Consider the following 14,092-nt stretch of genomic DNA (forward strand, 5'->3'; position numbering starts at 1 on the left):
TCTACTTTGGCAACTCCCATTCTCCAGATATAAACATATAAATAGAAGTTCTAATTTATCCTTTGGTCTCCAGTAGGTTACTGTGTACATTACCTGAGGTACATACCTTCTACTTGGGGAAACCTTAGTCTAGTGGGTAAAGCAATTCAGGATCAATACCCATGGAGACAGTGATGACAACACATGGGACAAAAGGCCAATGTTGTTTCCAGAGTTCTCAGCCAACCTCATGGGGAAATCTGCAGTCAGGAAAGACCATGAGAGCTACCCCAAGTGGAGGCCATGGAGCCAGGCCTCTATGCTCCTACTTTACAACACTTGCAACGACCAGTCACTGGGAATGAGTTGCCCCACCCCAGGGAGGGGGAATAGGTTTGAGCAGCTCTCTTCAGCTGAGGGTAATGCGGGGGGAAGAACCCACCTGTGAGCCATCAGCAGACAATATCAGCACCCCCTGGAGCAATGAATGCATTGGTCCCAAAGGGAGATGAGGCAACACCCCAGAACACCCACCATATACACTCAACCTCCAATTCAAGTTGCAGTGTAAACACCAGCAGGTATTTCTACACTTTGGTGAAAGGAGGAATTCCATAAATGCAGCCCTTTAAGAAAGTAAATAGGTTACGTTGGTGGGACTCTTTTTCCGCCCCGCCCCCTGAGGTATCAAAGAATACGACATTAATACTTGATGGGTGACTTCCCTGGTGGCTCAGTGGGTAAAAACCTGCCTAACAATGTAAAAGACGCCATTTTGATCCTTGGTCCGGGAAAATTCCACATGACACAGAGCAACCAAGCCGGTGTACCACAAACACTGAGCCCGAGAGCCCACAGGCCACAACTACGAAGCCTGCGTGCTACATCTACTGAAGCCCGCACGCCCAAAGCCATGCTCCACTTCAAGAGAAGCCACCATAACGAGAAGCCCGCACGCTGCAAAAAGGAGCAGCCCCCACTCACTGCAACTAGAGGAGGACCCAGCGCAGCCAAAAATAAATAAATTATTAAAAAAAAATACTTGATGGGAGATTTCTCCTAAATGGGTTTTAGCTAAAAGTCACAGACCCTGGTCAGCTTACACGGACTGACAAGCATGCGCATTATCTTGACACTCAGGCTTTCTAGAGTCCCTGTTATCCTCTTTGTCAATTAACTACTGGGATAAAATTTATCCTGGATTTAAAAAAAATTGCAGGGTAAACAGACAGATACTCACAAGAGAGATATGTGATAGTTGGATCTGCTTCCTATAACCAAAACCTAAAAATATGTTGAATCAGGAAAGGGTATCGCCATTTTGGTTCTGAGCATCTTTGAGCTGGAAGGCATCTCGGAGGTTCTGGAACTCACCCTCCTCATTTTCACAAATGAGGAAACTGAAGTCAATTCACTCGTGTAGTCAACTTACTTTCCCAGGGTCACAGACACGTTCTGCGGCTCTGGTAGCGCCAGATTCAGAAGTTTGCTCTTTTGACTCATAATTCATCGCATGACTCCAGCCCTGCATTTATTTGGCAGGCATCTGTGGCTGGCAGGATATTATGCAAAAGTCATATAATCTATATTTATGATGTCTTAAATAATTCTGAAAAAGTACTCTCAAGAGTCTCTTAGTTGTCAAGACTTTCGCATATACATTTCCCATTAGCATAATTGATTAAACTATAAATGTCTCTATAAAATTATACATACTCTTTTGTTATCCAAGTGTATTTAAGCCCCTGACAACAGAGAGATCAGAAATTTATGCAACCCAACATTTGTTCACTTCCAAGGAAGATAACTAGTTCTAATAAAAGCTTCATCTGGGTAATCCATTTATGTTCATTAATACATCATAATCTCATAGCTACAGCTTCTGAACATTATCTCATTTAATCTTCCCAGAAAGTGTGACATGTCAGTTCAGTCGCTCAGTTGTGTCCGACTCTTTCCAACCTGGACTGCAGCATGCCAGGCCTCCCTGTCCATCACCAACTCCCAGAGCCTACTCAAACTCATGTCCCTCACCTCAGTGATGCCATCCAACCATCTCATCAGCTGTCATCCCCTTCTCCTCCCACCTTCAATCTTTCCCAGCATCAGGGTCTTTTCACATGAGTCAGTTCTTCACATCAGGTGGCCAAAGTATTGGAGTTTCAGCTTCAATGTCAGTCCTTCCAATGAACACCCAGGACTGATCTTCTTTAGGATGGACTGGTTGGATCTCCTTGCAGTCCAAGGGACTCTCAAGAGTCTTCTCCCACACCACAGTTCAAAAGCATCAGCTTTCTTTATAGTCCAACTCTCACATCCATACATGACTACTGGAAAACCATAGCTTTGACCAGACAGACCTTTGTTGGCAAGGTAATGTCCCTGCTTTTTAATACGCTGTCTAGGTTGGTCATAGCTTTTCTTCCAAGGAGCAAGCATCTTTTAATTTCATGGCTGCAATCGCCATTTACAGTGATTTTGGAGCCCAGAAAAATAAAATCTCTCACTGTTTCCATTGTTTCCCCATCTATTTGCCATGAAGTGATGGGACTGGATGCCATGATCTTAGTTTTCTGAATGTTGAGTTTTAAGCCAACTTTTTCACTCTCCTCTTTCATTTTCATCAAGAGGCTCTTTAGTTCTTCACTTTCTGCCATAACGGCAGTGTCATCTGCATATCTGAGGTTATTGATATTTCTCCCAGCATTCTTGATTCAAGCTTGTGCTTCATCCAGCCCAGCATTTCTCATGATGCACTCTGCATGTAAGTTAAATAAGCAGGGTGACAATATACAGCCTTGATGTACTCCTTTCCCGATTTGGAACCAGTCTGTTGTTCCATGTCCAGTTCTAACTGTTGCTTCCTGACCTGCATACAGATTTCTCAGGAGGCAGGTCAGGTGGGCTGGTATTCCCATCTCTTTCAGAATTTTCCACAGCTTGTTGACAGTTTGTCACGGTTTGTCACAGTTTGTTGACAGTGTGACATGAGCAGGGAGCAAATGATTAGCTCCAATTCAAAGATGAAATGAAATATCAAGCAAAGTGAAATGGCTCACTGAAAGATACACATCCAGTAAACCATGGAGTCATAGAGAAATTCAGGTTTGTTGTTGTTCAGTTGCTCAGTCGTGTCCAACTGTTTGCAACCCCATGAACGGCAGCATGCCCCACTTCCTGTCCTTCACTATCTCCCAGAGTTTGCTTAAACTCATGCCCATTGAATCAGTGATGCCATCCAACCATCTGATCCTCTGTCACCCCCTTCTCCTCCTGCCATCAATCTTTCCTGGCATCAGGGTCTTTTCCAATGAGCCAGCTCTTTATCATCTCATAACCCAGTATGGTAAATATGCCCTAAGGTGACAATCCCCTCCCCCTTGAGTTCTTGTACAATCTCCTCCCTTATGACTTGCTTAAAACATGGCAAAGAGGATGAGAGGTGATGATCTTTTATTTATTTTTGGCTGCACTGGGTCTTCCTTGTGGCACACGGGCTCTTCATTGCTGTGTGGGCTTTCTCTAGTTGTGGCAAGCAGGGGCTACTCTCAAGTGGCAATGCACAGGCTTCTCATCAGAGCACAGGCTCTAGAGTGTGGGCTCAGTAAATGTGACCCATGGGCTTAGTTGCTCCGAGGCAAGTGGGATCTCAGTTCCTGGACCAGGGATCAAACCCATGTCACCCTGCACTGGCAGGCAGATTCTTAACCACTGGGCCACCAGGGAAGTCCCATAACTATCTTTATTTAAATTTTACTTTATTGAAATACAGTTGATCTACCACATTGTGTTAATTTCTGCTGTGAGCATTCACTTGTGAGCCAGTTCCTTATTCAGAAGTCCTTCATGTACATCATCTCCTGGCTGGAGGCCTGGGTTGGTATTGAGTCCAGTGTGGTCTTGGCAGCTCACGCTCAGGATGAAAAGGAATTGGAATAGACATGTGTCTTGGACAAAGACAGTAATACGTCCTCCAAGGGTTGGAGCCATCACAAGCTGTCCCCTGATGGTGTCATCTGGTTTGCAGCCCCATAGTCCTTTGAATTGTAGCCCTCATAATCATCCTGACACTTGGAAGGGCCCCAGGCCGCTTGAGGCCTGTTTCGTTGTTGCAGTTGACTTCACCTACTAATAGAGATGTGGAACAGAGCAAGCTGCCGAGATTCTTGCTTGTGACCTTCTTTATAAATGTTAGTATCATTTCTTCTTCTTTTTTTGGCTGCACCGCACAGCATATGAGATCTTAGTCCCCCAGTGTTTGAACCCATATCCTCAACTGTGAGAGCACAGAGTCCTAGCTACTAAATCACCAGGGAATCTCCATAAGTGTTAATATATCATTTCTTCCATAACTTCAGCAGGAGAGCAATCAGTTAGCCCACATTCTTGGGGGGATCACTGTGTGTGTGTGTGTGTGTGTGTGTGTGTTAGTCGCTCATCTGTGTCCAACTTCATGACCCCATGGATTGTAGCCCACCAGGCTCCTCTGTCCATGGAATTTTCCAGGCAAGAATGCTGGAGTGGGTTGCCATTCCCTTCTCCAGAGGATCACCCTGACCCAGGGACTGAACCCATGTCTCCTGCATTGCAGGCAGATTCTTTACCATCTGAGTCACCATTACCTAATTCTTTTACTACAAAAGTATGAGGCTCCACTATAGTAGATAACCTCCCCAATGTACAGATGTCTTTCTTCCTACAGACTAAGATTTTTTTTAATCAGTGATTGTTTTGATCTGAATATTTGTGTACCCCCCAAATCCATAAGCTGAATGCCTAATGCCCAACGTGACAGGGCAGGCCAGTGTATTAGGAGGCAGACCTTTGGGAGATGATTAGGTCATGAGGGCAAGTCCCTGATGGCTGGGATTAGTGCTCTTATTAAGAGAAGCTGGAGGACTCCCTCACCCCTTCCACCATGTAAAGATATAACAAGAAGTCTGCAACCCTCACCCAACAATGCTGGAACCCTGATCTTGGACTTCCAACCACTAGAACTGTACAAAATAAACATCTGTTGTTTAAAAGTGACTCAGAGGGACTGCCCTGGCTGTCCAGTGGTTGAGACTTCGCCTTCCAATGCAGGGGTTGTGGGTTCAATCCCATTTGGTGAGCTCAGATCCCATGTGCCTTGTGGCCAAAAACCAAAATGTAGAACAGAATTTGTTACAATACTGTAACAAATTCAACAGACTTTAGAAATGGTCCACATCAAAAAAACCTTTTTAAAAAAGTGACCCAGATATTTTTTTATGGCTGCCCAAATGAGAGCCTAAGAAATGTAATTTCTAAAACTTTGAGATTGGATGGAATTTTTCATTCTTTTGTATTCTTAGGAATATAACTCTTAGAAGATACTTGATATTACACTCAATTGAGTTTTTGATGTTTTATGTGGATTCATAAAACTTGTACCCTCAATGCACAGAGTCCTTCTTATATATATCTTGTGCCAAACAAAAAATGCTTTCAAATCCATGATTTCCACATCCAGGTACATCATAAACTGCCCAAAGAAAAGTCTTGAAAAATGACAGCCAGAGAAAAATGACACATTACTTATATGTCTGTTTTTCTCTTCTTAGGTTCTTTAAAATATGTATGATAGTTAAAAGCAAAAATGGTAAAATTGTCTGGCAGGATTTTCAGACTGTGTACTTGAAATACATACAACAACTACAAAATAAAGTTGTTGTTGTTCAGTCATCAGGGTAAAAGACAACGTTCCAGCTCGGCTCTGCCCAGGCCCCCAAATCCACCCTCTTCAGACACTCTAAGCTTCAAAAGTCTCACCACACCTCCAAGAAGTCATAAGCCACTGGCCTCAGCATGAAAGGCACTGTACCCTTAATCAGAAGGCAGGGGCAGAAACCAGATTGCCAACAGACTTACTGCTCCCAACACCCAAACCCCTGGGCTTCTGTACCCTAGCTCACAGCCCAGTTCTTAAATGGGAAGAAAACACCCCTAAAGGCTAGCCTTTGGAAGGGAGAGAGGGCAGACTCAGTCCAAGAAGCATGTTGTAGATAGAGCAGCCCCTAAAAGTCTCAGGCCAGAGCCAAAACGCCATCAGCTCAGCAGCTGAGCCACCTGGCAGTTCGAATGCTTGTCATCAAGGTTTGTCTGCAAGGTCTCAATAGAACTTCACAGACATGGTGTTTTCCAAGTACAAAGGTTTCTTTTAAACACTCTCACTCCATCCCTTGCTACTCCAAATGCTGTCCTGGGCGGTCTTTGCATCCCTTTGAGCTTCCAGAAGAAAAGATCCCCAAGCTCCTGCATAAGGGTTTCTGCAGAGCACCATGCTGCGCTTTGCCCAAAAGAAGCGAGCTGCCCCAAGAATGTTCCTAACCTTTAAAGGGCTCCCTTTCAACGCTCTGCCTCTCCTAGGTGGCACATCAGTATAAAGAACCCACCTGCCAATGCAGGAGACTCAGGAGATGTGGCTTCAATCATGGGTTGTGAAGATCCCCTGGAGTAGGAAGTCAACCCACTCCAGTATTCTTGCTGGGATAACCCCATGAACAGAGGAGCCTGGTGGGCTACAGTCTGTGGGGTTGCAAAGAGCTGGACACGGCTGAGCAACTGAGCAGACATGCACAATTTCAATGCTCTCCCAGGCTGAGTCCAACCAGAACTGTCCACTTTAATGTCTCCCAGCAGAAAACCCAAGAAAGAACCTTCCCAGCAACAGCTCCCGCTTCCCCTGAATCCTCAGAGAGCAGCTTCTAGCCAACCCCTCCCAGAGTCATCAGAATAAAACCACAAGCATTCCTTCATCATAATAGTAATATTAATACAGCTTCCATCTGTCAAGCATCTCATTGCCAATCAAGGCAGTTTTTACTATCCTCGTGGTAATGCTAATAATGGCTGCTGCTGCTAAGTCGCTTCAGTCGTGTCCGACTCTGTGCGACCCCACAGACGGCAGGCCACCAGGCTCCCCCGTCCCTGGGATTCTCCAGGCAAGAACACCAGACTGGGTTGCCATTTCCTTCTCCAATGCATGAAAGTGAAAAGTCAAAGTGAAGTCGCTCAGCCGTGTCCGACTCTTCACGACCCCATGGACTGCAGCCTACCAGGCTCCACTGCCCATGGGATTTTCCAGGCAAGAGTACTGGAGTGGGGTGCCATTAATAATGGCTAACATTTAGAAAATACTTATTTTGTGCCAGGTCTTACACTAAGTCCTTTTATTACATTATTTCATTCTCTCCTCAAATTAAGCCTGTGAGCAGAAAATATTATTCCCATTTCCCAGAACTTGAGACTCAAAGAGGATCATCATTACAGTCAGGATGGAGAGTAGCCTGCACTGGAAACTATTTCTGTCTCACTCCAAAGATCAACATTCTTCTAGGGATAAAAATTTAAAAGAGCAATAATATGTTGTAAAAATTTCTTCAGTATTTAAAAAAAATTGAGGGGGGGAGGGCCATGCCACACAGCATGTTGGGTCTTAGCTCCCCAACCAGGGGTGGATTCCTAACCACTGCTGACCACCAGGGAAGTCTTGTAATGTTTAACATTAGTAAATAACATCGTAACATTGTCGCTGGGATCTCCCTGTAAAGTCCGGTTATAAGGAGGACCAACCACAGTGAGGAAATTCTATCTTCTAGTAATACAGATATTCAAAAGCAGAGACATTACTTTGCCAACAAAGGTTCGTCTAGTCAAGGCTATGGTTTTTCCTGTGGTCATGTATGGATGTGAGAGTTGGACTGTGAAGAAGGCTGAGTGCCGAAGAATTGATGCTTTTGAACTGTGGTGTTGGAGAAGACTCTTGAGAGTCCCTTGGACTGCAAGGAGATCCAACCAGTCCATTCTGAAGGAGATCAGCCCTGGGATTTCTTTGGAGGGAATGATGCTGAAGCTGAAACTCCAGTACTTTGGCTACCTCGTGAGAAGAGTTGACTCACTGGAAAAGACTTTGATGCTGGGAGGGATTGGGGGCAGGAGGAGAAGGGGACGACAGAGGATGAGATGGCTGGATGGCATCACTGACTCGATGGACGTGAGTCTGAGTGAACTCCAGGAGTTGGTGACGGACAGGGAGGCCTGGCATGCTGCGATTCATGGGGTCGCGAAGAGTCGGACACAACTGAGCGACTGAACTGAACTGAGTAATACGGATATCCTAGTCAAGTTATATCATCTGCAGTCATTACGATACTGTGTTGGACACAGTTTTCATTTTCCACTCCTGTATTAAGCAAGCATCTATTGTCTCAGGTATTAGTAACTAGCACAATGAGTAAAACAAGTTCCACACCCTTGCAGTCTAGTGGCAGAAACAAATAAAGGGATAATAACTTAAGAGCTGAGGATGATAATTAATGAGATAAAGGATGTATACACCTGAGACAGCCCTGGAGGGTGTGGGAGAGAGGATTTCCTAGAATGAGCAATGCCTAGGTCAAGATCTAAGATTTGCTGAAAAGCCCGACAGATGTCAAGAAGAACAGTCTCAGCAAAGAGGAAAGCACATGGGATGGCCCAGCAGCAAGAGAGAACGTGGTACTTTTGAGAAACAAAGAGGAGTTCGCAGAGCACAGCGTCTGGTGGGTAGAGCAGTGAGAAATGAGGGGAACAGGGACCAGCTTGTGGAGGGCTTTGTTAAGGATTCTGGCCTCCATCCTGTGAGCAGTGGGGAGCCATCAAAGGCATTTGGTATGACCTTTCAACTCTGCCCCTTATCAGCTCTGTGGCTGTGATCATGTCAGGCGTCACAGCGGGGCTAGATCTGTTCAGGGGCAGAGCCAAGATGGAGATGTATCACCTTTGTCAGGACTTTGGCTCCAGGATGGAGATGTGGGGAGCAAGGCAAGGTCGCCAGGACCCGGTAGACGGGGCAAGACCCAGATGGCAGATCTTGAGCACGTCAGCCAACCCTGCAAGTCTGGGCAGAGGAGACTGTCGGCACAGGAGTCTGAGAACCCCAGGGGCACAGAAAGACAGAGATAAGAGGCTCGACACAAGGAAGTGAAAGTGTTTAGCCACTCAGTTGTGTCCGACTCTTTGCGACCCCACGGACTGTAGCCCACCAGGCTCTTCTGTCCATGGGATTTCTCGGGCAAGAATACTGGAGCAGGCTGTCAGTTCCTCCTCCAGGGGATCTTCCCAGCCCAGGGATCAAACCCAGGTCTCCTGCATTGCTGGCAGATTCTTTACCATCTGAGCCACCAGGAAGCCCAGAGCTAAGGAGGAGCCTGTGAAAACAGGAAGGAAGGCAGAACAGCGTTAGAGGCCGACCTGTTACAAGGTTTGAGGAACTAAATATGGACAGCCTGGGGAAAGGTGGTTAATCCAAAAACGGCTCCAAGGCACAAGAACTTTCTGCGGCCAAGCCACCAACACCTCTCTCTTGCATTCTGTATTTTTATAACACCTTTATTGAGACACGATTCACATACCATACAGTTCACCCACTTAAGAGTATACAACTCAATATGTTTGGTATATTCACAGAGTTGCGTAATAACCATTACAGTAAATGGAGGAATATTTTTTCAACTCCCCAAAATAAAGGCCATACCTCAAGCCCCCATCTTACCCAGTCCCAGGCAACTACTAATCTACCCTCTGTGTCTGTGGAAGACTCGCCTGTTGTGGACATCTCATATAAACGGAATCACAGTACGTGGCCATGTGCGACTGGCTTCTTTCACTCAGCATGTTTTCAAGGTTCACCCATGTCGTAACATGGACCAGTAAGCCCTTTCTTTTTACTGACAAATAATATTCCCACCTGCCAATGCAGGAGGTGAAGGGGACACAGGTTCTATCCCTGGATGGGGAAGAGTCCCTGGACAAGGAAATGGCAACCCACTCCAGTATTCCTGCCTGGAAAATCCCGAGGGCAGAGGAGCCTGGTGGGCCACAGTCCATGGGGTCGCAAAGAGTCAGACACGCGGAGCAACTGAGCACACATGTACATGTACACATTCATGGACAGGTCACATCTTGTCAGGCAGCCTAAGCTTTCCAAGAAAACAGAAGCAACTGAAGAGCAACCAAATATTCCAAATATCTCTGAGGGTGTCTCTAGGGCTTTCAGACACAGCCACAGACAGTCACGACATGGACCCTGGTGGTGGCTGTAGTGGCGGGCACCTGGGCTCCTCAAGACTGGGACGAGCCAGCCCCAAACATGCCTGGTCACCACGTACCCAGGGAAGCTGCCGCCCACGCATCCTTTGTCTTTTTCCGTCCTCAGCTTGGGCCCTCAGACCGCATTCACTCTCCAGTTTGAGGGGCTGGCACACAAGCCAAAAGGGATGGCAGGCAGGCCAGCCTCTGAGCTGCTCCCCAGAACCCAGAAGAACCAAAGTCCCTCCTCCCGACCTCAGGTCTGTTCCATGTTCCTGCTGGTAGCACAAGGGCAAAGCAGGGGCCTGGGTGTGTAAGACAGATACAGTCAGGCAAAGGCTAATAATGGTAAGAGGGGAGGCTCATAGCAGAGGTGGGGGCGGGCAGGCGGGCAGGGAGCATACAGTGGGAGGAACCAGAAGGCTTTTCTCCTGACTTAACCTGGATTTCTGGAAAGCAGATTTTAATATCTCATTGGATTCAAATCCAGATTGCATGACTTCACCTGACCAAGTCTGGGTTTCCTTATGCGTAATGTGAGGACAAGGGCTCCTCCCTTGCTGGATTGCTGGGAGAACTAAATTAGGTATTGTAGATAGGGTGCTTGACAGAGCAGCAGGCACGTAGTAACCTACCAAAGCACAGTAGCTATTATTGGTTATTGTTGCCTGTTTTTTGCGAGTGTGTGCCAGCAGAGATAATTACAATGATCTTCCATATTGGAGTAGTATTTTATAATTTCCATCCCAGGTCATACACATTTTCTCCCTAAGTTCTGAGCCCTCTGAGGGAGATTTTATTGCTATTACTGTTTCCACTTTATTAAAGAAAAAACTGAGAGGAGAGACAGGCAGGGGTGAGAAAAGGGATGGGATGAAATGGCTAATTGGTTGTTACCTCCTCAGGGATGGGCCAGGGAGAGTGAACCACATCCTCAAAGCATTCAGGCTGTGGGTGCCGACGTCTGTCTGATCATAGGAAAAACAAGCCAGAAAAACATACCCAGAGAGGGTAGGCTGTGAAAAAGGAATAACAGACACTGGAATCAGAAGCTCTAGACTCACATACCAGTTTTGCTTCTTTTTCTTCAGACCTCAGTTTTCTCATCTGCAAAATGGGAAGAATATTCATACCTAACAGATAGTAGTTTTCTGAAGATCAAATGGGACACTAGAGGTGAAAGGACCTTGTATCTATTTTTATTATTATTGAAACTTCTTTCCAGCTTCTATTCCCATCTTGCAAATACCCAGATCACGGATTTCTCTGTTCTTATAATTTCCACAGTATTCCATACTTCTAACAAACAGCTGAACACATTGCACTATTATTATCTATTTACATAACAGCTTTAATCCCCAGATCGGAAAGATCTCCTAGAGAAGGAAATGGCAACCCACTCCAGTATTCTTGCCTGGAGAATCCCATGGACAGAGGAGACTGGTGGGTTACAGTCCTCGGGGTCACAAAGAGTCAGACATGACTAAGCACTAACACTTTCACTTCAGGGGTCCTAATTGCTTAATGCAAACTCTGAGTTGCCAGCAGGATAATATTCCACAGTTTCCAAAATTATTTGACCATGAAAGCCTTTCCATGGGGATTGACACAGGACTAGAGTTCATCCAAGAGTTTTGAAGATGTGCAGAACCAGGCTGGAGGCCCCACCCCATCCTAGCTAGGAGACTAGGGCAAGCTCCTTTCATCTGCAAGAAATGGGGGAAACAAGAATTCTCAGTGGCGTGGAGCAGGTTACATGAGACCACACCAGGCGCCTTCTTCATTTTTCCCTTTCTCCTCTCTCTGATCACCCTCTCTTTCCCTCCCTCCTTTCCTCCAACATTCCCATCTTCTCCCTTGCTGCAGCCAGCTTCCAAAATGAGCCCCAGTTAGGACTCTGCGGAGAGAACAAATGAGCAGGCCAGCCCGCCTGAAAGCAATTAGCTTTGTGGAACTCTGTGGCCTTTTCTTTCCTCCTGAAACTGGTTCTGTCTGGGCCCAGCACCTGGGTGACAAGTTGGGTTTGATTTTAAGAAGCCAAAAGAAAAGGAAAAAAAGAAACAAGAAAGAAGTGGAAAGCAACTAGCTTGAAGAAAATGATAAGCTCTTGCTCTGATCTTAAGAAGGTAGGCGACATGGCAGGAGCACGCGCCTCTCCCTGACGCTGTTTCCCTCTCTGGGGCAAAAAGCGTCTCTCTCTTGGTTGAACTTAGATTCAGCTGGAGGGATTTGGGTCAGACTAAGCAGGTGGCTCAGATTAGTTGGAAAACCCCCAACCAATTTGAAATGAATTTAAAGTGAGTCAGACCCAGAGGAGCCTGTGCATTCTGAGAGGTGGTGGCATAGTTGGAGAAGGGAGGGTGGGCATGAGTCCACTGTGATTTCTGATCATTTTATGGCCCCGCCTGCAAGCTCAGGCTCCAAGGCCAGGGATTTCCCATGTGCGGATGAGAAATCACTGGTTGGTCCCTTGGCAGCAGGACAAACGGAAAAGGAACAGGTTCACCCAAGGGGCCAGGAAGAGCAGTTTTCATGACGAAGGACGATTCCATCAGCCCTCCCACAAGCTATTCCTCACAATGGTAATTATAAGTATAATAATGGATAATAATGCTAATAGCAAGTAATAATGGTAATAATAAATAATAATGGTAGAAACAAGGGCGACCATCTGCTGGTGCCTTCTGTATGTCGGACACTGCTCTGAGAACTACTGTGTACTGATATATACTTATTATATTGTCCCATTTTAATCCACATAACAACCATGCAAAAAAAAATTCATTTACTTAACAAGTATTTAACCTATCAAATGCACTCTGTGTACCACAAACTGTGCTATAAGTGCTGGCAATATAATAATGAATTTATAACTGTGGAGGAGTTTCTGCCCCATTCTATAGATCAGGAAACTGAGGCTTAGAGAGGTAAAGTAAGTATGCTCCCATAAACAGTGGCAGTTACTGAGGGCACAGCACAGATCCCCTCCCCACACCTTAAGGCCACCTACTGAAAAGTGGAAACGTTCAATAGCAAACAGACAGCACTGCAAATCTGAGCCTTTACAGGAAGTTCTCTTCTTTCGGCAAGAAATTCAATGTCTTTTCTATCTTCAGGACATGTTCTCTTGTTAAACAAACAACGATGTGTCTTGTTACCTCATGAGTAAGCTGGTCTGCAGGTTTTTTGAGCAAGAGTTTTATAGAGCAAATGCAAGCAGTCCACCTCAGCACCGAGGGGAAGCCCAGCAGATGTGGGAAGAAAAGACAAGCAGAGGCACAAAAGCATTAAGTAATTATCCTCTTTGATCAGAATCACGTCTAGGATTTCATCCATCCAGAATCACAAAGTGTTAGAACCAGAAAGGGAACCATACACCCCTAAAGTGCACCGTATGGGTGCCTCGCCCGCATTCACTGCTTCTTTTGTTAAGAAACCTCTTGAAACTTTCCTGGGGGTCCAGTGGCTAAGACTGTGCTCCTGATGCAGGGGGCATGGGTTCAAGCCCTGGTCAGAGAACTAGATCCCACATGCTGCAACTAAAGATCCCATATGCCACACCTAAGACCTGGCACAGCCAAATAAATAAATAATTTTTTTTCATTTTATAGAAATCTCTGCTTTCAAATGGATGGCCACTCCTCCCTCTCACAGCCCCTTTACTACAGAAAAGCTGCTGCTGTGCCAGCTCCAATCAGGCATTCCATTCCCTGGCCCCAGGTACCAGTGCAGAGATGGAATGTTGTTGATGGACCAGTGCTGTTCAATGAGGGGCAGGCAGAGATTCCTTGAGCTTCTGGGAAAAAAGCATCTTCACTCTTCAGCGACAGCATCTGCCCTCTGCTTTGAAGCTGAAGCTCTGCAGAAGGTAAAGCAGATAGCCTGGAAGAAACTGAGTCTCAGGCCCATCCCTGAGCCACTGAGTCACACCAACCTGGAAGTCTACACTGACTTTGGATTTTCCAATAAATCTGCCCACTCTGTTATGAATCAATTCTACGTGAGTGGGGTTAACGCCACA

The sequence above is a fragment of the Bos indicus x Bos taurus genome, chromosome 14 (genome assembly GCF_003369695.1).
Source record: "Bos indicus x Bos taurus breed Angus x Brahman F1 hybrid chromosome 14, Bos_hybrid_MaternalHap_v2.0, whole genome shotgun sequence".
Lineage (NCBI taxonomy): Eukaryota > Metazoa > Chordata > Mammalia > Artiodactyla > Bovidae > Bos > Bos indicus x Bos taurus.